We start from the raw sequence: 27,425 nt of genomic DNA, 5'->3' as shown, positions 1-27,425 counted from the left end.
CTTTATTCAGTGGAACACACAATAGCAGTCTTATATAGGCTTGTTCATATCTAACCAGGTCAGCATTGAACAACTTTGCTTTCTGAATTTCACGTCATGGCTCTATTTTGTTCCTGCTATTTTCAGGACAGGACCATACTCTGGTGCCGGGAGAAAAACGTACAGAAACTGACAATTCACCCAACACAGACTGATCCAGTTTGAAGCTTCAAGAAGATTTTCTTATCATTTCCAGCATTATAATATTTCAGTATATTTAGATCTTTCTGACCTCTGGCTGGTTTTTTGTTTGTTTGTTTGTTTTTTGACATAGTGTTGCAGGTCACTGCACAGCTAAAGATGAAGTCAAGCTTCTGATCCTCTCATCCTGCATCTGAAGGGTTTGCCCCTCCAACTTTTGAAAGGACTAAGTAGCATATAATGGCTTTTACATTAAAACTCATAGGGAAAGACATCTTTGAGGAGACTGCCAGATGTGCACACGTATGCATACCTGTGTGTCACCACTACACAACTTTATGTATGTATATCAGAACCAAACAACATCTTGATAGTCTGGAATCTGAGCAGTAACCTGAGTAGGTATAGTGCAAACTTTCAGAGAGTTGCTTTGGAATAAATGTGCTACAGCAGCTGCCTTACAGGTCAGTGTGAGGCCCTGTCTCATACAGCAAGGAACCCTGTTCATGCCTTGGTTCTTCAGTTTCTGAAATACAAAATTCAGTGATTCTAGAAGGCTTGATTCTAGGATTGGCACATTTCTTTTCTTAGAAATGGATTTTAATAGACAACAAAAAGAGAAATATTTTTTGTCAGGGAAAATTATGAGAACAGACTTGATTTTTGTGTACATGACCACTAAAAATGTATAGGGCTGGACTTAAATACGTGTGGTAGTGACTTCTTAATTTAAAGTGGTGGAGAGGTGGGCTGTCTTTTCAACTGCATTTGACCAGAGCATAAACTTGCTGTGTCCTGTGTCCTACTGCGGAGTAGCTACCTGCTGGGTCTTGAAACCTGCATCCCACTGTACAGTGGGACACAAACGTTGCACTGCATTAGATACACATAAGATATTTGTGTGAATGTAAAATGGCATTAGCTTTGGCTTGGAGCAAATATTGAATGTATGTATGCCCTACTTTGGGAATAAATGTTAACAGTAGTCATTACCAAGTAGAAGGCTCACAGAGATGCTTCTATCTATTATTTGTACTATCAGGTACCTGGATCTTCCTTTCACATTTGATTCCAGAGTATCCAGTGCGGCAAGAACATATACCAGGAAATGCACATCTTCCTCCATGAAGGCACTTCTGGGTACAAATGGCTGCAATATACAAATGTTTTTTTATTCACCGTGTGACTCCTGTAATACACAGTATTCCACTGGCCTGAAGCTCTTTGCGTTTGGACCTTTACCATGATTCCCAAAGTCATTATTTCATATGACACATACATGAACTGAAACACCACACAGAGATATGTATAATTTCCCTGTGCTACTTAAAAATAAATAAAATAAATTATAATTTTACATAGGAAAGAAGTGCATGGGAAGCAAATGTGTAACTTAAATTTTCTGTAGGTGCATAAGAGTAGAAAAGAAACCAGTAATGAAAGAGAATCTGTTGGTGACCTGACTATGGCAGATCTAACTCATCTATGTGCTCTCTTACTTTAGAACTACACCCCAACTCAAAGTATACTTTATTAAATTAAACTAAAATTGTATTAGTTATGTTTTAAGGTATTTGAAATACATATATTTAAAGGATTCCAAAGAGACCATGGTACTGGCATGTTTATGAAGCAATTTATATCCTACTTCGGCAGTATCTAGTTGAGGCTCCCTGACGTCTTCCTCCCTTTCTGTTGTTTCTGGAGACAGGCTCTTGCTATAGCCCTCACTAGCTTTATACTCCCGGTGTAGCCTGAATTGGCTCAAACTCAATCGCTGTCCTCCCAGGCCAGCCCTTCAAGTGGTTGATTATAGGTGGCCCCAACCATGCCAAGCTCATTCAGTAAATTTCTTAAACATATTTCCCTTGCCATACTAGAAAAAGTTTCATGGAAATCTCTCTTAAGGTAACTCTAAAAATACTATATTTATCTCAGTATCTACTTGTGCATCATCATCTATAAAAATGTTTATAATAAAATAATCACTTGTAAGTAGTAAAATGGCCACCATAAGGGGAAAGGTCATTGCATTAAATATAAATACCATGCAGTAGCATTAAAATTTTTAATGTAATACTTAAAAATGATGTTTTAGGACAGGTAATATGTTTTTTAAGTAATACTGAGTAAAAATAAGCATACCATAAAATTTTATATGTAGTTATTTTCATGGGAGTCACACTGTTATAGTATGTAATTTTGAAAGTTCATATAATTCAATAGTTGACAAGCTGTTTTTTATCAGGGTTGCTGTATGTGGTTGGGTGGAATGTAATACTCAAAGTTCTACACTAAGAAGTTCTATAATCTAGGTATCATAAAATTGAATGGGCATTATCAGCATTTCTAGAAGATAGCAATAACATCTATGTTCAGTTAGAATTGTCAGTACATTAGATAGTTCTGGACAATTGGAAAGAAAGCATTTTGAGGAAGAGGGTTTTTTTTTGAGTTACATAAAGCCCTGCAGTGTGAAAAAAGCATATTCCTATCTTCAGGCTGTGCTTAGAGACTATCAGTCTATAACTATGGAAAAGCTTCCAAATTCATGCAGGATCATGAGAACTGGGGGGACAAAAGAAGGCAATGGGAGGGAATATGATCAGAAGACATTATACACATGTGTGACACTCTCATAATGAAACCCATTATGTGTGTGATTAATATGCTATTTTAAAACTTTAAAAGAAATAAGAAAATAAACCAGAAATAAATTCTCACTTATTTTAAATGGGTGTAACATTAGCTAACATTTACTTTTACTTCTAAATTTTTAATTATATTTATTTTATTTTGTGTGTGTGACAGCCTTAAATGTCAGTCTGACATGACCTAGGACCGCCTGGGAAGCAAGTCCTAACCAAGTTTTGCTTAGATCAGGTTGTCCTACTGACATTTCTATGGGGGATTATCTTGATTAGGACTTAATGATGTGTGAACACCAGCCTGACAGAAAGTGGATGGCACTATTCCCAGTTTAGGACCCTAGACTGTTGACGAGTGAAGAAAGCTATCTAGCATTGGAGTATCGATTTTCTCTCTTCACTGTGGATGTGATGTGAGCTTTAAGCTCCTGCACCATGACCACCCATAACAATGAAATGTGACTTGTAATTGTAAGCTAACATAAAAGATTTCTTCCTTAAGTTGCTTTTGTCAGAGTGACACAATGAAATTAGAATAGTATATTGGCACATATCGAAATCAGAAAACAACTTCTGGTGTTCTGTTATTTTCAGCCTGGTAAGAATTGCCTCTACCCACTGACCATCTCGTGGCCCATCTTTTTAGTTACAAAGGGATCAGTAATCTAAAATTTTATTTTTACTTTGGATTTCTCCATGAGCTACAGATTAATTATTCCCATAGGTTCATACTCAGGCATCACATAGAGAAAGGCTCCTACGTTTCTCACACTGTACCCCTTCCAGGCAGAAGGGCAAAACACATGCTGGAGCTATGCATTCACCACCGTTTTACATTTCTGAAGGCAGATTGCTGCAAATATAAAGGTGAACAAATTAAAAACTTAAACTGCTAGTCTAATTTAACATAAACTACAAAAAGCAATTTTAAGAAAGAGAAAAATTGTAAGCCAGGAATAAAGATCATTGCCTAGCTGGGGATGATGGAGCACACCTATAATCCCACCATTTTGGAGTCTAAGGCAGTGGATCAGAGTTCAAGCACATCCTCAGTTTCATAACAAGTTCAAGAACAGCTTGGATGATATAAGACCCTGCCTTAAATAAAACAAAAGAAAAGGAAAACAATTTATCAATACCGTTTTATCAGTTAATCATATTCTTGAAAAAAAAAATCTCATCAACATGTCTTGCTAAACAAAAGCTGACCAAGGAAACAATAGACATGCCAAGATGGATGGGAAAGACCAGAGGCCTAACTTTACATAAAGAACTGTAGTCAACTAAGGCATGCTGAGAGTGGAGAAATAGTCTTCCCAGAGAAGAGCACCTGATTCGTTATCAATACCAATTGGTCATCCCTGAAAACATACATACAAGAAATACTATGCAGACTGAGCAGGTTGTATTTAGAAATCCATCATCTATCTCTCTCTCTATCTATCTATCTATCTATCTATCTATCTATCTATCTATCTATCTATCCATCATCTATCTACACACACACACACACACACACACACACACACACACACTCAACATCATGATAGAGGTCATGAGTTTGGAAGAAAGCAAGGAGGAGCACACATATGGAAGGGTTTGGAGGAGGAAGGGAAAGGGAGAAATGATGCAATTATAATCTTAAAAACAGGCAGAAAAGAAAGAAAAGAAAAATGTGATTTTAATGATCTCCAGAGCACCATGGTTCATTCTAACTTCTCCCCCAATTGTGGGTTTTACAATGATTTACATGTTGAGCAATATACTATAATAACTGTTAATTAAAAAAAATTAGTTTATTTGGAGACAGAGTCTCATAATGTAGTCCTGCCTGATCTGAAACTCACTGTGTAGACCACCTTGATTTAACCGAGATCTGTCTGCTTTTCTCCTGTGTTGGGATTAAAGGCATGCACCATCATACTCAGATCAAAATAACAATTTTATACGAAGAATAAAGAAAACATTTGAGGGAAGATTTCATCACCATCTCTGCAGCTGATCTGCTGGAATGGGTAGAATCCCACCCTGGAAAGGCCTAACTGCTGAACCAAAGTGGAGCTAAGAAATCAATGCTTTTTTTCAATCCTTTCTCTCAACCTAATTTCATACTGTGAGTTCAGACCTGTAGCTTATGCAGCATATGTGGTTACAAAACTGTCTTCCTGTGACTCCATCTTCATTATTTCAAAACGCCATCTCCAAAAGTGAGAATGATTGAGCAGAAATAAAAGTGAACAAATGAAAACAAAAAACTCTGTCTCAAATCCTGCTGTACACCATCATGAAAGCAGGCCTTTCCCACATCTGAGAGTCATAGTCTTTGTTTTACTTACGTGTGTTACACCATTTCCCACTCCAACCAAAGCACAGGAACAAATATTTGGTCCCACACATTTCCTCCATTCATGCACATAGGCTCACAGATGCCTTAGGGTTAAAAAAAAGAAAAATGGGGGACTTGTGAAACAGCAAAGATTCAGTTTTACCTGTAGTAACGTAAATATTTTAGTGGTGTCTTACTTTTTTGGCATCTCTTCCGGTGTACCCACCACGACAGGTGCACACATTATTTCTCATACAGTGGCCACCATTCTTACAGGAGGGTGACAGACAGCTAAAAGAACACATGACAGTAATGTGTGAACAGTCCATATTCAATTATTATATACTGCACATTGCCTCATGGGCTTGTTATCTATGAGGCCATAAGATAGAGGAATGTGCTATAAAATAAAAGATCACAAGTGCAAGCCATTGCAGCTGTCCTTTCTAAATAATAAAATGCAGAACTCAGAGCCATCAGCCTCTAGCAGGTTAACACCATTAAAATGCCTTAGCATTGGAGTCTTCACTATAATACTTCATGCATTATGAACCTCAAAATTACATTTCACCAGCGTGAAAGGAAATCATGAAATGATCTGGACGAACCAGAAAGTGAATCAAAGCTTAGCTCAACGATAGAATATATTTCCTTCTATGCAAATTAGAATGACGCCCACCATTTGCTACATTAATTCATAAAATCATTAGGATATACTTTAAAATGGCTTCACTATGATCAAGCTATGAGGCAGCTTTATATGACTGGTTTCTGTGAATGTTGGGTAAAATCTTTTAAAATGATTAGTCTTTGGCTTTGTTGGAAATATGTGTTAGCTGTTTAGTGTACACTTTCCTGGTATTGACACATGGGTGTCTATGCTAGGAAAATCTGAATTTTGTCATTTTAATGAGATGATGGTTATTGTTTTGTGTTTTTTCCATATATTAAAATTAAATGGTATTTTATTTCTTATCCAGTGCCAAGGACTGAGCCAGGGTCCTATAAATGCTAAGCAAGTGCTCTACCATTCAGCTATTCTATAGACCTTAAATATTGTGTTTTCTTTTCTTGTTTATTTGTTTTGTTTAATTGTACCCAAGCTAGTTTGCATGACAAATTTTAATTTAATTCCTCACTGGACACACTTCTTCCAACAAGCCCACAACTACTCCAACAAAGTCACACTTCCTAATAGTACCACTCCCATTGGGGGTCATTTTCTTTCAAACTACTACATTCCACTCCCTGATCCTCAAAGGCTTGTAGCCATATCATAGTGCAAAAACACATTCTGTCCAACTTTAAAAGTCCCGTAGTCCACAACAATCTCAACTTATTGTAAAGTTTAAAGCTCAAAGTCCTCTGTAAAATCAAAAGCAAAAAGCAGGTCACATACTTTTAACATATAGTGGCACAGCATATACAGTACCTTTCCAAAAGGGAGGAAAGAGACGATAGTGAGGAAATACTGGACCAAAGCAAAATGAAAACCAGCTGGGCAAATTACAAATTCTGTATTCCATGTCTGGTATCAAAACGCTCTTCAGATTTCCAATTTATTTCATTCCTTTTTTTTTCCTGCAAAACAACTTCTCTCTCTTCTGCTGGTCCCACTCCTTGTTAGCAAGTTTCCCACCATTCTGGCATCTCCAGCATCTTGGGGTCTTCAAGGCAATCCAGGCTTCAACTTCACAGCTTCATGCAATGGCCTCTTTAGGCCTCCACTCAGGAATACCCCTGACACATGCCTGGCCTCAGCAGCTTACCTTAGTCACAAAGGAAGATTCCTTAACACCTTTCTTCTTTACTTGATTCTAAAGCCAGAACTTTAGCTGCCAAGTTCTGCTGCTTCTTAGGGCTAGAACATGGCCCCCTCATTCAACTAAATCTTTACCACCTTTCTATTTTCAATAGTTTCCTTTACTGCCTAAGCTTGTATGTCCTGAAATTTGATCTATAGACCAGGCTGGCCTCAAACTCAGAGAGTCTCTTGCCTCTGTCTCTAGAGTGCTGGAATTAAATGTGTGCACCACCACATCTGGTTCTAAACTTTTCTTTAATTCCTTTTCTAAAGTTGGAAACATGACTGTGTGGGATCTAGCCCTGAGGTCACAACTCCCTTTATTCCAATTCTTAACCTGTTTATCTCTTTGAATACAGGACTTATCTCCATTCCACCTCTCGGTGCTCCTTTTCTCCATTGTACATTTTTTATTTTTCCTTATTTAGCATGCTCTTTCCATTATAAATCTTCATTTATAATAACCACATGACAGAGACTAAACTAGACTGTTTTGAGATTTCCTCTGCCAACATAATTATTCCAAATCTCTCCACATTAGCCTCAGGTAGACTATTTGAACAAGGGCAAAAGGCAACCACTTTCTTTCACCAAAATTGGCAACATATTAAAATTCTTCACCTTTGAAACCTCTTGATCCAGGTCCCCATAGTTCATCAAATCATACTCAGAACCATTTTCTTCCATGTTCCTACTAGTATGGCCATTAAACATGCTTGAAGCATTCCACTGCTTTTCTAACACAAACTCCTAAATTCCTCCAAACAAAAGTATGGTCAGGCCTATCACAGCAATATCTGAGTCCCTAGTATTTCTTCTAGAAGTCTTAGTTAGGGTTTACTATTGCTGTGAAGAGACACCATGACCACAGCAATTTTTTAAAAGGAGAATATTAATTGGGGGTAGCTTATAGTTCAGAGGTTTAGTTCATTATCACCAGGGTGGGTGGCATGCAGGCAGACATGGTGCCGGAAAAGGAGCTGAGAATTCTATATCCTGATCCTCAGACAACAGGAAGTGAATTGTGACACTGGGCATTACTTGAGTATATGAGACCTTAAGCCTGTCTCTACAGTGGTACACTTCCTCCAACAAGGGCACACCAACTCCAACAAAGCCACACCTCCTAATAGTGCCATCCTAATTAGGGCCATCTTTATTCAAACGACTCTACTGGATGATGGATTATGAGGTGGGTTTTAGTTTGTTTAAAAAAATGAATTTTAAATTAATGGGTTTTAGTAAAAGAACTTTGTAGACTGCCAGTATGTATTAGATGCACTTTTAACTGCTTTCTTCATTTCCAACCCCTCTAAAAACATAACTGATTTTAAGAAGATTTATAAATAAAAATAGCACTTTCAGTACAAAACCTAAAACTGGATATCTTTAATGAATAGACTGTGCTAGGGTGAACCTTTTCTGGTTCATGCTGAGTACTTTTTGATGCACACACGCATGCTTGTGTGTGTGTGTGTGTGTGTGTGTGTGTGTGTGTGTGTGTGTGTGTGTGTGTAATGTATGTGTGCCGAGGGGCATGCAGATCAAATAAAATTTCAGGAGGCAGTTCTCTCTTTCCCCGTGTAGATTCTTCAGACTGAATTCTGTTGTGAGGCTAGATAGCAAACACCTGTACTCCAAGATCCATCTCCTCAGCTCTACTGGTAGATTTTTTTTCTAAATATGTATCTAAATAATTTGTTAGTCATAGAAAAGAAAAATATAAGGTGTGTTTAAACATCTGTGGTGGTTTGAATAAGATGGCCCTCATAAGCTCATATATTTGAATGCTTTGTTACTAGGGAGTGGAACTCTTTGATAAGATTAGAAGGATTAGGAAGTTTGGCCTTGTTGGAGGAAGTATTTCACTAAGGGTGGGCTTTGAGGCTTCAAAAGCTCATGGCAGGCCTGTTTCTCTCTCTCTCTCTCTCTCTCTCTCTCTCTCTTCTCTCTCTCTTCTCTTCTCTCCTCTCTCTCTCCTCTCCTCTCTGCCTGTGGATCAGGACACAGATCGTAACTCCTTCTCCAGCACCATGTCTGCTATGTGTCACCATGCTCCCTGCGATGATAATAATGGGCTAACCTATTGAAACTGTAAGCAAGCTCCAGTTAAATGCTTTCTTTTCAAAAGTTGCCTTGGTCATGATGTCTCTTTCCCGGCAACAGATAAATGGCTAAGACTACATTTCTCAAGCCATACATTTGGAAGACCATGCTTATTAAAAAAGTATTTTTATGTGATATTTGCAGCTTAATTTCACTCTCTCTTTGAAATTCCACGTGCCTATGCCAATCATATTTATTTTCAACCATATCCTGTTGTAGTTTTGATTCAGTGCTCTCAGTGTGTCATCCACCTTTTCTTCCGCCATATGACCAATATCATGAGGGGATACAATCTCATCACATCAGGCATGACAGCAGAAAATCGGAGCCTTACAGTAGACTTTATAGTAGATTTTAAGGTCCCAGCCTGCTCTGTTGAAACTAGTCTCCAAAACCTGCTTTCATTTCACAGCAAGTTGTTCCCAGTCCATTAAAACAAGACACATTGTTTCTTTTGTTCAACTTATAGATTAGAGATCATCTCTTTTATTATTCAGTGTTAGCACCCTTTTTGGGAGGATGATTTTCTTACAGCACTACCCCTACTGCAAGTAGCTTGTACTGTGAGCTTGTCATTTCCCCTTTACTTCCTCTGCTCGAAACTGATATTTATAACTCTTCAGCATACATTTAGTCATAATCCTTAGTTTTCAAGATTTCCTTAACTTAATCCTCTTTCTATTTCACAAACTGGTTTTCAGTGGAAATCTGAATTAAAGGAATACTATCCCAATGCCCATCTCTCTAGTGTTTAAGTGATATTTTCTTCTTTGTTCCAGTTTTTTTCCTGTGAGCCTGAATCAACTGCCCGACAAAAGATATGATGGTAAATCACACCACCATATAGCAGAATGTCATTAGGAGTCATTTTATTACGGTGTTCCTTTAGCAGAACAGTAGTATTTACTTTTCTTCTAGCTCTCTAGCCTATCTCACTTCTGGTTCTTGGCTACCAAGTAGTAATAGGGTTCTGCTATATTCATGGATCAGTGTTTTCGCTCAAGCTATTATCAGACAATCTTCCTCCTTCAGTAGATGGGAACAACACAGAGACCCACAAGCTTGACAATGTGCAAAGAATCTCAGAACATTCTATCTTAAATTCCATATCTCCACAAATCTCTCTATTCAGGGCTCAGGGAACCCTGTGGAAAAGGAGGCAGGAATACTGTAAGAGCCAGAAGTGATGGAGAAACACCAAGGAAGGGTCTTCAAAACACAGCATGACCAATGCACATATAAACTCAAGGAAACTATAAAAGCATGCACAGTGCCTGCAAGGATATAAGACAGATGGATGGAGTCTGCTAGCGCCTCTCATTCCTAACCCAGAAGATATCTCCAAATGATAACTATCCAACAAAGGAAAAATTAGTGGTTTTGTTTTTGTTTTTGTTTTGTTTTGTTTTTAGTGGAGTCTCACTGGATATACAAACCACTCTTAAAGTAGGGGCCCCTTGCCAGCAGTAGATGACTAACATGAAATTAACTCAATGGCATCTTTGAGGTCTTTGTCACCCATGTTTTTTGTCAACGGGCATTTTCTTTTCTTTTTCTCTATGGGTTTGTGTGTGTGTGTGTGTGTGTGTGGTGTGTGTGTGTGTGTGTGTGTGTATGTGTGTACATCTATATGTGTTTCTTGTGCTTTTATTTTTAAAGTTCTTTTCCTTCTATTTCCTTGTTTTTTCCTATTCAAGTTTATTTTTATTTTATTATTATTTCTAGATACTTGTTTTCTAATAAGAGAAAGAAACTATGGATTTGGGTGGGAAGGGAAATGGGGAGGACTAGAAAGGAATTAGGGGAGAGAAAACTGTAATCAGAATATATTGTATAAAAAATTATTTTCTACAAAAAAATCAAATATATCACATAAAAGTGTAATTTTATTAATTTAATTGTCAAGATGTTTAAATGTGTTCTAAATATGTTGGTATAACTCTAAGATTAAAGCTAAAGGAAATATTTGAAGCATTTAATTTATTGTCATTAGTTCCTAGTTCATACCTATATTCTCATGCCTGCGACATTTCTATTAACTGGAGAAGGAGAGAGAGCGAGAGAGAGAGAGAGAGAGAGAGAGAGAGAGAGAGAGAGAGAGAGAGAGAGAGCAGTGGTTCTCAACCTGTGATGTGAGTCACAACCTCTTTGGTGTCTAATGACCCTTTTACAGGGGTCACACATCAGATATCATTCATATCAATTCTTAACAGTAGCAAAATTAGTTATGAAGGAGCAATAAAAGTAAGTTTATGAGTGGGGATCACCACAACATGAGGAACTATGTTAAAGAGTGCCCGCATTAGGAAGGTTGAGAAACACTGCTCTAGAGGGTTAACTAGATGGGGAAAGGCATTCAAACATGGTGCAGAAAAGGAAAATGACCCTTGTGTCTCCACACCATTTTGCATAGTGTTGAACACAGATGCACTTCACAAATGTTTAATAAAACTAAAGTCAAGAAAACATTAGACGTTAGATAAAACACTAACATGGGCAAAGACATTAGATGTTAGATAAAACACTAACATGGGAAAACATCAAACATTAGATAAAACACTAACATGGGAAAACATCAGACATTAGATACAACACTAACATGGGAAAACATCAGACATTAGATAAAACACTAACTGGAAAACATCAAACATTAGATAAACACTACATGGAAAACATCAGACATTAGATAAAATGTGTCGAAAAATGATTGAATTGCAAGCAATGGAAACTCCACTGTTCATTATAAACTGCACTAGCATGTTGTATATTCACAGCTTGACTAAACTTCACAGACAGTGCCCATGCTGTTAACCTAACATATCTTGAATATTTGGCAACTCTGGCACATTTGCTTGAGTTGGCTTTTGTGGCCTTATCTACATAATCATAAGGAATAGAGAGGGAAACATAGTCTTCTTCCGCCTGAAACTTGGTTTGTATTTCTGCAAAACTCACTTTCTTATTTTGTGTTCCTAGTTTTCCAGTGCCTTTTAATACTTATGCAGAAGGAATACTTACCATTCTGGCACTGTGCACCAAAGAATCCATCAGGACAGAGGCAAGTGTTTGGTTTATAACAGGAACCACCATTGAGGCAAACAGGATCACACAGAGCTAATGAACAACAGGAGGGAGAGAGATCACAAAGTGCTGTTATTTTAAAACTAAGTGTGGCACAGGTGTATGGAAGGAAGCACAGTGATATACTTTAACTACAATAAAAATAGCCCATATTTTAGGCTTCAACAAACAAAAGAAGCAAAATAACTTTGTAATTGCTTTAAAAGTATGCTCATTTGTTGCATTAATAATATTAATAATAAAGCTAAGAATGAAGATTTGAGTGTGATTAAAATTCAGAATGCTTTTGGTAATGATCCTAGGGAGAAGTCAACTCAACAGCACTGACAAATGCATGTGGCTATGCACACACTTTATCCCTCTGCAATAAAAACAGGGGTACTTTACTCAAGCTCCTCCATGCTCAAAATGGCTGGTGCTTCATCACTTTGTTTTGCTTTGATAGTTCTTCTAGTTCTACTTTTTAGCCTAGATTTTTATCCAGTCTCCAAGGTGTACTAAGGGTAGAGTTCTCTTCCAAATTCAACTTGCGAGGATTAATTGATGTCTTCACTTCTTGTAATATGTGGTCTATTTACATATCCTATCATAAAACAACTTGACTTTTACAGTATTATTTTTTTTAAATAATTACTTCTCATATCTTTTTCATTAATGATATGAAACATGAAATTATCTTTGCTTTCCTTTGTAACAGGCTCCATGTATAATCAGCACATTATAAATGGTGGTTAAATTTTCATTGAGAAAAGTCATTAGATCATAGCAAATTAGAATAGACAGACAAACTGCAAACCTCTCTTTAAGGAAACACATCTGAATACTGATAAATGAATGGATTGCCATGATGGCTGTGCTTAACAACCAGAACCAAATAAATGTTTAATTAAGTAGCATATCTATGACCTGATTAGAAAAAGAGAAAGAAATTTAAATGAAGAAATTGCCCCAAAGATTTGTGTCCCTATCAGGTAAGTGAATGACGGAAATACAAAGACAAGACAGTACTGATTAGGAATATAACATGTAAGACAGCATTAAGGTTCTGGATAACAGGAAAACATGAAGATGAGATGTAAGAATTTTTAAAATGCATCATACATAACCATTTCATATCTTTCTTGTCAGTTCAGTTTTGTTTTTGTAGGTGTGTCTCTCACACTGTATTTGAAGTTTCTTTTTGTTGAGTGTTTTATTGTACACAGTTTGATTTTTTACCTGTACTGCAGGTGGGTCCATACCAGCCAGACTTGCACTGGCAAATATCTGGTGCAGCACATTCACCTCCATTTTCACAGTGCCTGTTACAGACCACTAAGATCAGAAAGACAAAAGACAGTCAAATTTAGCTCACAACTGCCAAATGCTTCTAGTAATGAATCAGAACCACTGAGAAAGATCAGAAATGATTCCTATTCTGTTTTGATGCATTCCAGTTCTCGTGTTCAGTTATTTTCTTACTGATAGAGATGGAGAAAGTAGAATATCATTAGCGCTGAATGAGAATTAGTTATTTAGGGAAATTATTAGTAACTGGTGAGCATAATTAAAGATAAATTAAATAAAGTTACATGCGAGGTAATAAGTCTGATTTTTAATTATTTCAAAGAATAAGGTAAGTTACTATTCAGAACAACTTCTTTATCCATTTTCTTGAGACAGGGTTTCATTATATATAACTCAGATTATTTCTCAAGTCATGATTCTCCTGTTCAGCTTCCAAATAATAGGATTACAACCATGCCATCCAAACTTCTTTACCTCATTTCTGGTCACTCCTGGTTCCTTTAGTGAATCAACTCTATTTGGGTTGGGATTGTTTTTATTTAGCATTAAAACATCAACTCATCAAGGCGAGAAGTTTATTATACCTGATTGCAAGAGAGCTTTACTTACGTGTTTCACATCTTGGGCCTACAAATCCGTAAGCACAAGAGCAGAGATTGCCAGGCAAGCATGTGCCCCCATGTTGGCAAGGAGGGATAACATGTTTCGCAGATACAGATATTAAGTCAGGTTTTACTAATCAGTATACATGCATATATACAAAATGGCCACAATAAAGCCCCATTGTAAAAGAAAAATTTAGGGTAAACCCTTTTAATGTGTAGTTGGGATCCACTACATGAATTCACAATTCCAAAGCAATCATCAATCAGCACCATGTTTTGGTTTATAAATGAAATCTATAAAACACAATGTAGGTGTGTGAAAGGTTTATAAAACTTTGGTTAATTGGATAACAATACTTGACCTTCAGCTTCTTCTAAAATGTGAGTGTAGACTTATAGATAACTGTCCTAAAAATAGATTTTAATATTTCTATAGTTATTTTCATTTGCTATTAGTGTTGAAGATTTCTGTTAGTTCCAGATTTATTTTGTTAATCTGTGGTTTCCTTTGTCATCAAGGTAATTATCAGGACTCTAAGATCATTCACAATTATATGTATCTTCTACTAGAATTTAGTCTCAAAAACTTTTTAAAACAGCAAATTCATTTTAAAAATTTACACTTACTTTTATCAGCTCTGTTCTGTAGATTCTTCATTTAATATTTCAGCCTAAACCATGGAACCTGTATATGGCTGCAGATTTTTTTTTTTAAGACACACCTTTTAGGTTTCTCCTTACTACAACAAAAGTCATTTAATAATTACCTTTTGCCAAAATATTTGTAGGGATGTGTTACCTTATAACCTAACTCTCAAAAAACAAAGACTTTGAAAGACAAACATTTTGCTCTTTGGATCTCTAATTTCTCAAGTTTGAGTGATCCAAAATTAGGGCTAGAAAGATGGCTCATGGTTAAGAGCTGTTGACTGCTTTCTAGATTCCAGCATATCCAGCACGCACCTTATAACCATCTGTAAATCTAGTCCCAAGGAATATGAACACCATCTTCTGGTGTCTACAGGCATTGCATGTACATGGTGTCCGACATACACACCAGGCTAAACACCCATACAGTTAAATCTCTAAAATGAATTATTATAAATAAATATTTTTTAGAACTGTGAGCTTTTATACAAGCACTGGTAAGTACTTGTTAGCAAAAACACAGTACAAAAATTGTCTTTCAAAATATTTTCAAGGCAATAACACCATATTTAGTCCTATATTTGAGATTTTATTTGTAATTATCACCTTCACCGCAGGTTGCTCCACAAAGCCCTGGAGGACATTCACAGATGTTAGGCTTAATGCATTTTCCATGTTCTTTGCAAACAGGGTGACAGATGGCTACATAAAAATAAAGCCCATGGCTTAGAAATATTGATTATCAAATAAAACTTATTATACAAACTAATGAATCACATACCTACCAGTTTGGCAGTTGGAACCAGTGTAACCGGGTTGCATTTGCATATGTTTGGGCAACACATTCCCTGTTTCTTCACATGAATGTCTACAAAATGCTGCAAAAATCAAGGAAGAAAGTCTGATTGTAGATGTGATATATATAATATATATATATGTATGGTATATATATTGTATATATATATATATATTGCTTTCAGATTCAGTTGTATCAAAAAAGTTTTTTCTAAAGTTTCTAACATGAAACTTTAATAAATTATTAAACCACAGCTACTACATTTAATTATAATTCTTTTCCTTTATACTGGCTTCATGATTAAAATATTTGAGAAACATGATTACTAGAACTAAGAAAAAAGAGTATTGTGTGGCAATTATTACAATAGCACTAGCTCACAGGGTAGGAAGCAGCCAGCCATGCACTCATGTTGTAGAATGTGATGGAGTTTCGAAGCTGTAATGTTGATGATAGGACAGTGATGGTCAGAATCCCAAAGAGCAAGGTTCCAGGAAGTCAAAAGTTAATGGGCTGGAATCCTTGACATCTTCAGCCACTTGACAATTTCCATGCCATCTAACACTTCTCATGTAACCATAACACATGAGATGACTGTGTTTTATTTGTTAACAATAAGCAACTTTATGTTATAAACATACAAGTCTCTTCATATTTTTTGCAAGAAAAGAAAGATGATTCATTTTTTTGTTTTGTTTTGCTTTGTAATATCAAGAACATAGAAGTATTGAAATGTTCTTTTCTTTAATTTTAGTCTCAAATCAAAATGAACAATAACAATAAAACTAACAAAGAAATTGACAGGGACAATGACAAAACACCTAAATTTTTATTGCATTAAACAAAAACAATGACTATACAGGGCAAAGATATAAACAGTGCTTGTAAATTGAAATGACAGAACAATTGTTTAAATGTCAAAAGCATTTCAGAAACTACAGAAAATTGCAGTTTGTGAAAATAAGCAGGTATTGTCCGAATCAGTAATTTGAGGTGTTAACTGGCAATTGGTGGACTGAAAAGAAACTAGACAACACATACTGATCAGGTATGTATTTCACATCTGTGATCTTGACTCTCTTTAGTGATTGTACCAGACAACTAGACTCACAAAGCTCTACTCTCTCATCAGTACACATGGCAAACAACACTCAGTATATGAGATTACTATAGATTATATTGATGGTTAAAATGGAATGTTGCTATAGAACTTCGAAATAGAGCAGGTATCACTGTATTAAATACCTATATATGTAACAATATTTGTAATGTAATGGTATCTTTTAAAAGAGCATTTCAGAAGAACTCACAATCTTCCAAAATGTATTAACTAAACAGAATGAATAGAAATCAGCAAATATGGAAGGATAACTGCTAACACTTAAGTTCCATGTTTTCATTCTGTGTTCTGAAAATTTTCACAGTACCTCTGCAATTGATTCATCTCCATAATACCCAGAGGGGCAGCGTCCACACTTGAATGACTGTCTATGGTTGGCTCACAGGGAACACCCCAGGAAACACAAGATGATTCTGTACAATTTGATGTTTGATTGATTCAAACTTCTTTGGCAAATAGTGATTTTCTTCAGTAGTTGATGATGTAAAGTCATGCTGACTGAAACCTGAAAAGGTTGCTGATTTGAGCATTATGCCCCCCTATCTCTGTTTGAACAGTGCCCTGGAAAGCATCTCTATATTGCCAAAAGAATTGTTAGGATTGATGCTTAAAGAGGTAACATTATGTGCAGGAATTTCTAGCTCGGTGAGAGTAAGATTTGTACTGAGAATGTGATCCACATGCTCATAAGCAGGTATCTGATGAGAAATTTCCTTCTTTGTATTATCCATTTGAGTTGTAACTGATTTTACTGAAAAATGAGAAGTGCCTATTGAGTTTAAGGACTCATTGGTAGTTGTAGCAGGACTCTGAGTAAAGCTTGGACTTGAAGGTAAATGCTCCTTTGATGGTAATTGAAAGCTTGAATCTAAACAGCAAAAATGAATAGAAATGTTCATCAAAATGTTTATTAATTTCTACAATATCAACAATTTTGTGCCAAGTTATTCATTCCTTTATGTGGGGTTTATAACATTAAGACTAGGAATGATAAAGTAATAAAAAGTCATCATAGTGTTCCAGCTTCAAGGATGGTGTAAACCTATTTGGATACACAAGGTAGCACAGGAAGTAAGCTAATTTGAAAGTAAAATTCTAATAAGCACCCCTGAAATTTCCTTTGTTCATTTTTCTATAGTATATACCCAAGGATTCAGGAGATTAGCAAGTATAAAAATGTATTTCAAGTTGCATTGTATAACCCTTAAGTTATCTTCCTAAAAATTGTGAGACATTTGATTACACTGTAAGATGTGTCACTGTGATTGGTTTAATAAAAAGCTAAAAGGCCAATAGTTAGAAAAAGGTTAGGCAGGACTTCAGGGACAGAGGGGACTCTGGGAAGAAGGGCAGAGAAGGTATTGAGGTATAACTTGTTAGTCTTAGGAAAAACTATTGTGAAGTACTCTGCATTAGGCTTCAACCAAGACCATGACTTACTGGAGACATTTCTATCTATTGGCCTAACATGATTTTATGTTTTCGGCAGTTTTACCATCCTTTTCTTCAATGACACTTTTATCAAGACTCAGGAGAACCATAGTTTTTGTAGTAAAGTCATTTAAAAACCGTTTCAACTGTAAATCAGTATATGAAGCACATCAGAGTTAAATTATTGGCAAACTAAACCAATGAATCATAATCTAGATACATAAGTCATTTGAATTTAATTCTTTCCAAATTAGATCAAAGACACAGTTAAGATATTATTCTTTTTCACCAAATCCTCAGATGTAGAATGAATTGTGTGCCTAAACACTCATATGTCAAAGTGTAAATCCTAAACATGGCTGTGTTTGGAGAGAAGGTCTTTGTAAATGGAATTCTAGTTGCACAAGGTGAGAAGAGTAGATCTGTGATCTAAGATTGTCATCCTAAGAAGAGGAGGAGGTACCAGGAAAGCACAGGCAGCCAAAGAAGAAAGACTTCGTGATGACATGGCTGTCTGCCAGCCAAGGAAACAGTTTCCCTGAAGCCAACCAGACTAGATCCTTGCTCTTGAACTTCCAGGTGCCAGAATTTGAATTATCAAAAAAAAAAAAAAAAAAAACGTATTATATGTTGCATTATACAATTCTTACCTTTCTACAAAATAAAAATACCTCAGGGGTAATTTTTCCATGGAAAACTAATGAAAGGTTAATATTGACTTCCTCACTTGTTACCTCGACAGACAGGCCCATCATGATATAAAGATTGGGTGATCAATTTCCCATCAAAAGCAGATCATTATTCATTTAATTGTACCACACAATATAGCTCTCTAATGCTGTCTCCTAGAGCTCACTTCTAAAATATTGATGCTGCTTAGTTTCTTCTGTCCCTTTCCTCTAAAATCTCTGTCTCCTCGGATAATAATCATAAAAGTTGCATCGGTCACTCAGTCCTCTCTCCTTGACCTTCACATGAATAGTCTCTCTCTATCCATACTCATTCCATGCCTCTTTTTAGGGTCTTTGACTGTCCTTCCTGGCAGGAATGATGCCCTGTGTACTACTCCTGTGTGTCTCTCAGGCACATCTATCAAAATACACAAAATGTCTTTTTGGCACCATTAAGCTCCTAATCACATTTCTGATGATCTATTAAGTGGGAAGACATATGTGATATACTTCTGCATCCTGTGCATCTAGTTCTATATGCAGCATGAGGCATGTATACCAAAAGAACATGTGAGTAGAAAAAAAAAAGGCAGTTGAATGACCTAAATTAGATAAATGCAGCACAAAGCACAGCAGCAAGCAGGGGCTTTTTACCATGACATTTGTTCCCATCACCATGAGATCCTTCAGGACATGAGCCACAACGATAGGAGCCAAAGATATTGAGGCACTTCACACCTGGGGAACAAGGCCAGGAGTCACACTCATCAACATCTTTCTCACAGTGCTTGCCTACAGGAAATACAAATCAATAGTTCAAATTATTTAATTTGAAATACATTATATGTCTATCATCCTGTTGCTTGGTTACTTATACTCCTGTTTTATTCTGTTGAATTCTTAGAAAGAGCTTGGTATGTAGGCTAGGTTGGCCTGGTACTAGCTATGTACCTCAGGTTAACCTAAAATATGTAACACTCATGCTTCTTGAGCTCTGGGATTACAAGCACATGCCACCACATTTGGCAGGTTCTCCCACTCTTTGTTTAGCCAATCCAAACCTCTGTCAAGGAAATAATTTATTCTTTATTTAAAAACTACTATAAATCAAGAATAAAATTATTTATACTTCTTTTAGGAGTAAACTCGAGTCTTCACACACAAGAATTTGTTTTTCTATAAAGAAGGTGAGTAATCTCATCACTAGGGAGGGGCAGGTAGGATGACCTTGAGTTGGTTGGCATAAGTAACATAACCAGATCTGTTTCAAGAAACAGACTATTAATAACTGAGGTAAGAATTACAGTATATAACATAAAATTATATACAATATAATGAGAGAATTTGCACTTTAAAAACTCTGTAACTTTTGGAAACGTTGTTTAGAAGATTGCTTGCTTAGCCTAAGGCTAACCTGTTCAGTCAAATTATTGCACTCTGAAAATTTTAATTCTACATGTTAAAAAGTCAAAGTTTTCTCAATAAGGTATTTTCAAATTATATAGTGTCCTTTGATAAGCTTAACATCTTATTTGAATGAATAAATTCATATCAAGAATAGATATTAACCCTTGTTTTACACATATGTTTAAGGCAATTAATATTTAAACATTTTCAAATATAGTCTATAACACAACACAAAAAAGATATCCACATTTGTATGTCTAAGTGGTAATTTTAAAATAATAAAAAAATTAAAAGACAAGAAAATATTCATTTTTGTTCATATATTTTAAAACATGTATTTCAGAAAAGTCAGCTCAATGACTGTATATTAATCTCACAATTACATCTATATAATTGAAGAACTCTTTATATAAGACCTTTGAATTTTTGATTTAAAAAAATAGGTACAACTGGAAGTTTTCCTGTGTCCCACCCAACCCATGGTCAGGACAAATCTCTCACTCACAGTCCTGCAGCCTTTTGTAAAATAATCACTCAGAGGCTTAATATTATTTATAACTGCTTGGCTATTAGCTTAGGCTTATTCCTGATTAGCTCTTACATTTAAATCCATAATTCTTAGCTATATTTAGCCACATGGCTTGGTACCTTTTCTCAGTTCTGCCTTGTCATCTTTCTTCCTCTGTGTCTGGCTGGAAACTCCTGACTCAGCCATTCCTCTTCCCAGAATTCTCCTTGTCTTCTTGTCCCACTATACTTTCTGCCTGGCTACTGGCCAATTAGCGTTTTATTAAACCAGTGTAGCAAAGCATTATCCCACAGCATTTCCCCCTTTCTGTCTAATCAAAATGGAAAGTTTTAACTTCAACATAGTAAAATTACATATAATAGAACAGTTATCAAGCAAGTTGGCTGGTGGCTTTATCTCTTCCCCTGGTCTCTCTAAGTTTTCAATATAGTTACAATATCTAGTCTATTTCTATTTTGTAAAATTAAAGAAAATATTCTATCATCTATCCTATATTTGTGAGTCTAAAGTTGTTTCATATCTAATTTATCTTTTATCAAAACTAAGGAAAATTATAATGATCTAGTCAACTAGATAGTTCATCAACTACATCAAAGATCCCAGAAGGATACAATATGACCTAAGTAAACAGGAAATGCATTGTAAGCAATTTCCAAAATTCTGGAAATGACAGACAGCTGCCTGCCTGAACAGTCATCCAAAGTTCCTCTTCAATGTTGGGGGCATCCATCTTCAGCTATATACCTAGAGTCTCTCAGTTGCTTCTCTCTGTATACAACATATTATCAGCAGTCCAGGCAAGAGCAGCTTTTTGCCCAAATGGCTATTTTTGCCAAGAAGATAAACTTCATACAGAGTATCTTTGATAGCCATCTTCCTCTTTGAAGTAAATCAGTACTGCCAGGAGGAGATAAGTCTCACTGGCCAGAAAGCCTAAGTTTTTAAAAACATTTTAAATGCCATATTCTGTAGGTCTTTGAAGTGTTTGAAAATTACCTACCTAATTGAAATATATCTATGTATATCTAGAAAACTTAAGAAACAAACTATAAGTTTGATTATCATGGATGACTAATTGTTAATCTGTATTTCTTAATTATACATTATGATTTCAAATGAGTCACACAAACATTCTACCTTAAACAAGAGTAGAAATATACATACAGTATACAAAAACTAACTTTAATTTGTATCAATAAACTAAAATCCATGGCACTGTAAAACAATTTTAGACAAGTTGTTGCTCTTTAAAAGTAGGTTCAATAATCTAACCTTTCATCCTATCATATCTATATCCTATATTTCTACATCGTATCCCCTTTCTTCTTTTAGAAAGAGACTGACTATGACCAATAACAATTTGTAACCAACAACCTAAACAAACAAAGAAGTCAGGCAATGTAGCACATGACCTTAATTCTATCACTTAGAAGGAGGATCTCTGTGTTTCAAGGCCACACTGGAAACAGAGCCAAGTGCGGTGACACATACCTTAATTCCAACACTAGTAACCATGCAGGTCTAGAGGTCTGTATAGACAGACAGAAAGTAATAGAGTTGTGTAGGAAGAGGAAGTGATATAGCTGGACAGAGAGCAAATCAAATGGCAGAACAGCAAGGCATATGTGCGTGGGTAAGACAGGAAGTAACTTGCATTTGAAAGCTGCAGAGTTGATGAGTTAAAGTTGGCTGGTGACTTTATCTCTTTCTCTGATCTCTCTAAGGCTTTCCCACTATGTTTTTATTTAATAAGACCATTTAGAAATTAGTTTAAAATTGACGCCCAACATTGGGCACCAAATGTAGTTGGAAGTTTTCCTGTATCCCGCTGGCCCATGGTCAGGACAAATCTCTCACTCACAGTCCCACAGCCTTTTATAAAATAATCACTCAGAGGCTTAATATTATTTATAACTGCTTGGCTATTAGCTTAGGCTTATTACTGATTAGCTCTTTCATTTAAACCATAATTCTTAGCTATATTTAGCCACATGGCTTGGTACCTTTTCTCAGTTCTGCCTTGTCATCTTCTTCCTCTGTGTCTGGCTGGAGACTCCTGACTCAGCCTTTCCTCTTCCCAGAATTCTCCTTATCTGCTTGCCTTGCCTATACTTTCTGCCTGGCTACTGGCCAGTCAGTGTTTTATTAAACCAGTGTGCAAAAGCATTATCTCACAGCATAAAGGCTTATTTTTTATATGTTTATTTTTAGAACCAGACATTTTAGGACAAGTCATGAATTAGTGAGTAAGCTAGCATTTCATTTGTTTTCAACTCTGATTTAACCCATGATATTTCTAAGTTAGTAAATTAGTAATAAAGAATTCCTTATGTGATAATATTGTTTTTCTCCCTGAAATATTTTTGTTATTCTATGATATATATGTAAATGTTTCTCTTTTTAACAAAATAAAATACAGTATGATAAAACAAAAATCATCACATTGAAGTTGGACAAGACAAGCCAACAGAAGGAAATGATCCCCTAAAGAAGGCACAGGAATCAGAGATCCAATCATTCATACATTCAGAAATCCCATAAAAATACTAAACTGAAAGCTATTATATATATTCAGGGGACTTAGTGCAGACCAGTGTAGATTCCATTCTTTCTGCTTTAGTCTCTGTAAGTTCATATGAACATTGCTCAGTTGATTTAGAGGACCTCATTCTCCTGATGTCCTCCATTCCTCTGGCTTCCACATTCCTACCTCTTGTCCACAGGGTTCCCTGATCTATGTCATATTTCAATATCAATACATTTAAATGTATTTTTATTTCAAAATAGATGTAACAATTATTATAGACATGCAATAGAGTTCCTTGATTGCTGTTAGATTTAAAAATTGGACAAAATTACAAGAATATATAAAGCAAAAGTATGTAAAAGTAATTGAAAATAATTAAATAAATTATAATTAAACAATTACAAATAATCAATATATAATCAGTGTATTCATCTGTGATACTTTTTGCCAGACCTTTAAAAATATGCATCAAAATCTTAAGAATGTAAATTTTCATGATTCCACAAATAATTTCCCTTTTAAATTAATTCACGTTCTCATTTGGTTCATAATGAACCCATACCAACCTGTTAGCCCAGAAGGACAGTCACAAGAGTAACTGTTTAAGTTACTAATACATATGCCAAGACCACAAGGGTTTGACTGGCACCCACTGGCATCAACTTCGCAAAGACCACCATAGAAACCAGGCAAACAGACACACAGGTATTCTCCACCTCCTGGAGGAAATTTCCTATCAGACACACATGAGCCACCATTCAAGCAGTCACAAGACTTCACAGTTACCTGCAAAAGACAAATAGTAAATGCTTTATTTTGAATAAAATTATGTTTAGTTAATACCAAGTGAAATCATGACAGGCATAAGGGCTTGTGTATTTGTATAATCAAATTATATATCTGCAAAATGCTTGTTTAAAAAATTATATCCACTCTCAAGAACACAATTCAAATATATGTACTTAAAATATTTCAAGTAGAATAACTTATTTTTGTTTTCTAATTTTTAAATAGATTCTATTTGGTTCCAAGTGGCCTGTGACTTATAGTCCTTCCTCAGCCTTCCAAGTACAGATTTTTAGGTATGTAACACCATACCCCACGGATAGAAGGATCAACTTCTATAATGCAAACTGAATACTAGGAAACAAAATCAGAAATGCTGAAGACAGTCAGCACTCATGTATCTGTCTGTCTCTATGATTATGACTGTTGCTAAGGTGCTATGCTGCTACACACAAGAATCAAACATGGAACATTTAATGACTTCATTGCTCTTTGACATTAAGACCGTGACTTGTGCTTGGATTTAAAATGAAGTGGTTGCATTTATAAAAGAGCCAGTGACATTTAGATAATTATAAGCTATGACCTCAATTGTGACTGTAGTTTCAGCCTCACAGTCATCCTTAAGATGGAGAGTGAATCTCTGAGGAGTCAGTGACTCTGTTTTCCATGTAAGAAGTCCTTTGGAGGAAACGCTTGCCCCATCAGGACCAGAATCCAGTGTAAAATGTATCTCAGAGCCTTCTGGATCCCAGGCCATGAACTGGTACTCAAAGTCTTCTCCATAAAATGCCTGTAATTTGTCTTGCAGTGCTTGAATCACAGGAGGCTGGTTGTCTGTACCAAAGTAAGTAGGAAGGGAAAGAAGCATGATTCTGATAGTTCCCATAGGGACAAGTGTCTAATAAGGACTTAATTCTGCTTAAATTTCTATTAGCTGCTTTGTTGTTGTTGTTATTTAAATGTTAATCCATTCAGTGTAAATGTAAAAGTAACTGACAGGTTCAGGGTCAATTTTGTCAAGCAAATCTGTAAATATTTTGGACACTGCATAAAACATACAGCAGCGTTGCACTCTGTGTTGGAGACACTCCTCTTTTGTCTTAAATAGCTGTGTTGACCATTCCACTTCTTGGGGAGCCTGGGCACTCTCAGACTCTCTCACTCTATCTGTGCATACTTGCTCTTTCAGCCTCACTTTCTTCCTTGGCACCTCCCATTACTTCTGTGATTATACCCCTCCATCCACATCCTTAAGGTTTCTTTATTCTACATACTTCCCCACTTGTAACAATTGGTAGGGAACAGTCAGACCAAATTCCTGTTCCTATGAGCCTCTTCCAGTGGCCAAGCTCACACACCCTAGTGAAGCTGTGTCAGGAATAGGGGATGTTTCATTTATATGCAGAAAATATTCCAAAACATAATTTATACTGTCTTATATTTTAACATGTGTGGCTTCCCTTGCCTTCTAGTTAAACACGAGTAAGAAAACCAACTTCACTACGGCATCTGGGCTGCAAGTGCATTATGTGTACACAGAATGCATTGATGCCAGGAGACCCCAGTTCCAGCTCCCAATCTATACCTGTATATCTTTAAAAGCAGCCTCACTAGTGATCTTATTTTCCTCCTCTTCCACATGAGGCTTATGACTCCTCATATCATTGAACGCTATGGCTTACTCACAAATCTATCGTATTATAGCCATTAAAAGACAGACTCCAACTCAGAAGGTAGTCTCCATTTTCTTTCTCTCATCATTTTTCCTTAAACCTTCATTTGCTTTGGCTAGTATTCTGTAAATCTTGTTCCTAAACAGTGAATAGGGACAGTTATCTAACAAAGCAATGGAGTTTACATATAAAATGGCATGTATATTGCAAACTACCGTGTAAATATAGTTTATATAGAAAAAGTTATACAGTCTCTGAAATTGTGTCTTGCTGCATCTTACTTACTAATCCATGTAACTAATAGCACCTGATCAGCACATGAGGACGAAATTCAGACACTCATATGAAATCACTGTAGTACTTGGGAAAGTGAAGAAGTTATGTCATGTGACCACACTTTGTGGTACCATTTGAATGAAAATTCATCTATACACAGGATTATATTCATAGAATCACAGAAGAAGAGTACTAAAAGGCACTTTATTGAGTACTGAGTATAAATACCATAAATAAAAATGATAAATCATGTCTGTTGGAGATGAAATAGCTGAATTCTTTGTCATAAAACTGAACAGAGTAAAGCTAGATTTAGAAAATGATGTGTACCTGAATTAAGAATTCCCATTTATTTCTTCCATGAACAGTTCAAATATCGTTTCACTATTAAATGTTAGAATATATATCTTATAATCTATTTCAGTATGATAATATAAATTATATGTAGCCATGTATCATTTAACATTAGAACAAGTTCTAAGAAATACATTGTTAACCAGTTTTATGATGGTATCATCATGTAGTATATAGTCACAAATTAAGACACATCTATGAAACCACTTGGTGATATGAACACATGTGAAGCCTGTTGTTAACCAAAATATTGTTATTTGGTGTTTGGGCCATGTATTAAAACATATTCCTGTCTTTTTTTTTTCTTAAAGCAAAAGAAACTTATAAAGTAATTAGAGCTAAATTAATAAATTGTTCATCTATCTGAAATACATTAGTATCAGTTATGGCTTAGAATCACCTTAAAACTTTTGTACAAGAAATAGTTGAAGTAATAAAGAAGAACTTACTGTCTAAAAATGACCAAGTAGAATTTGATATTTGGGGTCTACAAATCAAACAAGAGCTGGTAGAGTTTTTATCGCTTCAGTGTAGCAGAGACCATCAATAACACAAACATTATCCTAGTGGAATTTGAAAAAAAGAAAATGTCAACAAGACATCCTTATGTCTAATACACAGAAACTAGAAACAGAAAGACAGCAATGTATATATTTGGATTTGGAAGGAGTTTTTATAAACAACATGAATATGTCTTTGAAAACAAATTATTAATTTTACATAAAAAGCAATGTAACTGATTAATTTGGAGGAATAGGAAAATGCAGGTAAGCCATGAAATACTATCGCATGGCTTCTGAGTAACAAACGGAGTATAGCCACCATATCTATCAGCCCAGCCCTCCTGGCAGTGTTTTATAATAAAAGTGGCCTTTTCCTGTACATCTGGAGAATGACATTAATTTATAGATATCTTCTGTTTCCTTTGTTGCCTATTCTGTCCTTTGAATTCCACTACTAGCCCAGATTCATGATATAATTACTTGCACTTCATAATAGATACAGTTATAAAACATCCCTGAAAGAGATGCTGCCAGGGAGAAATCAGCGGAATGCACCAGTTCCTCAACTCACTCAGAAGATTCACATTTATTTATCATTTTTGCTCATTTTGTAACAACTCTTTTGATACCACTTACAATGAGGTACAAAATAGACGAAATAGCT

The 27,425-nt window shown here is 35.8% G+C and overlaps 1 pseudogene; it reads right to left on the bottom strand.

Annotated features, from left to right (window-relative positions):
* Positions 1 to 1,226: 1,226 nt before the first annotated feature.
* LOC114694750 overlaps positions 1,227 to 27,425 on the bottom strand; it is a 65,840-nt pseudogene continuing 39,641 nt past the window's right edge.

This window comes from Peromyscus leucopus, unplaced genomic scaffold (assembly GCF_004664715.2).
Source record: "Peromyscus leucopus breed LL Stock unplaced genomic scaffold, UCI_PerLeu_2.1 scaffold_267, whole genome shotgun sequence".
NCBI classification, from domain to species: domain Eukaryota; kingdom Metazoa; phylum Chordata; class Mammalia; order Rodentia; family Cricetidae; genus Peromyscus; species Peromyscus leucopus.
Note: the sequence above shows the minus strand (reverse complement) of the source record. Positions and strands in the feature narration are given on the sequence as shown.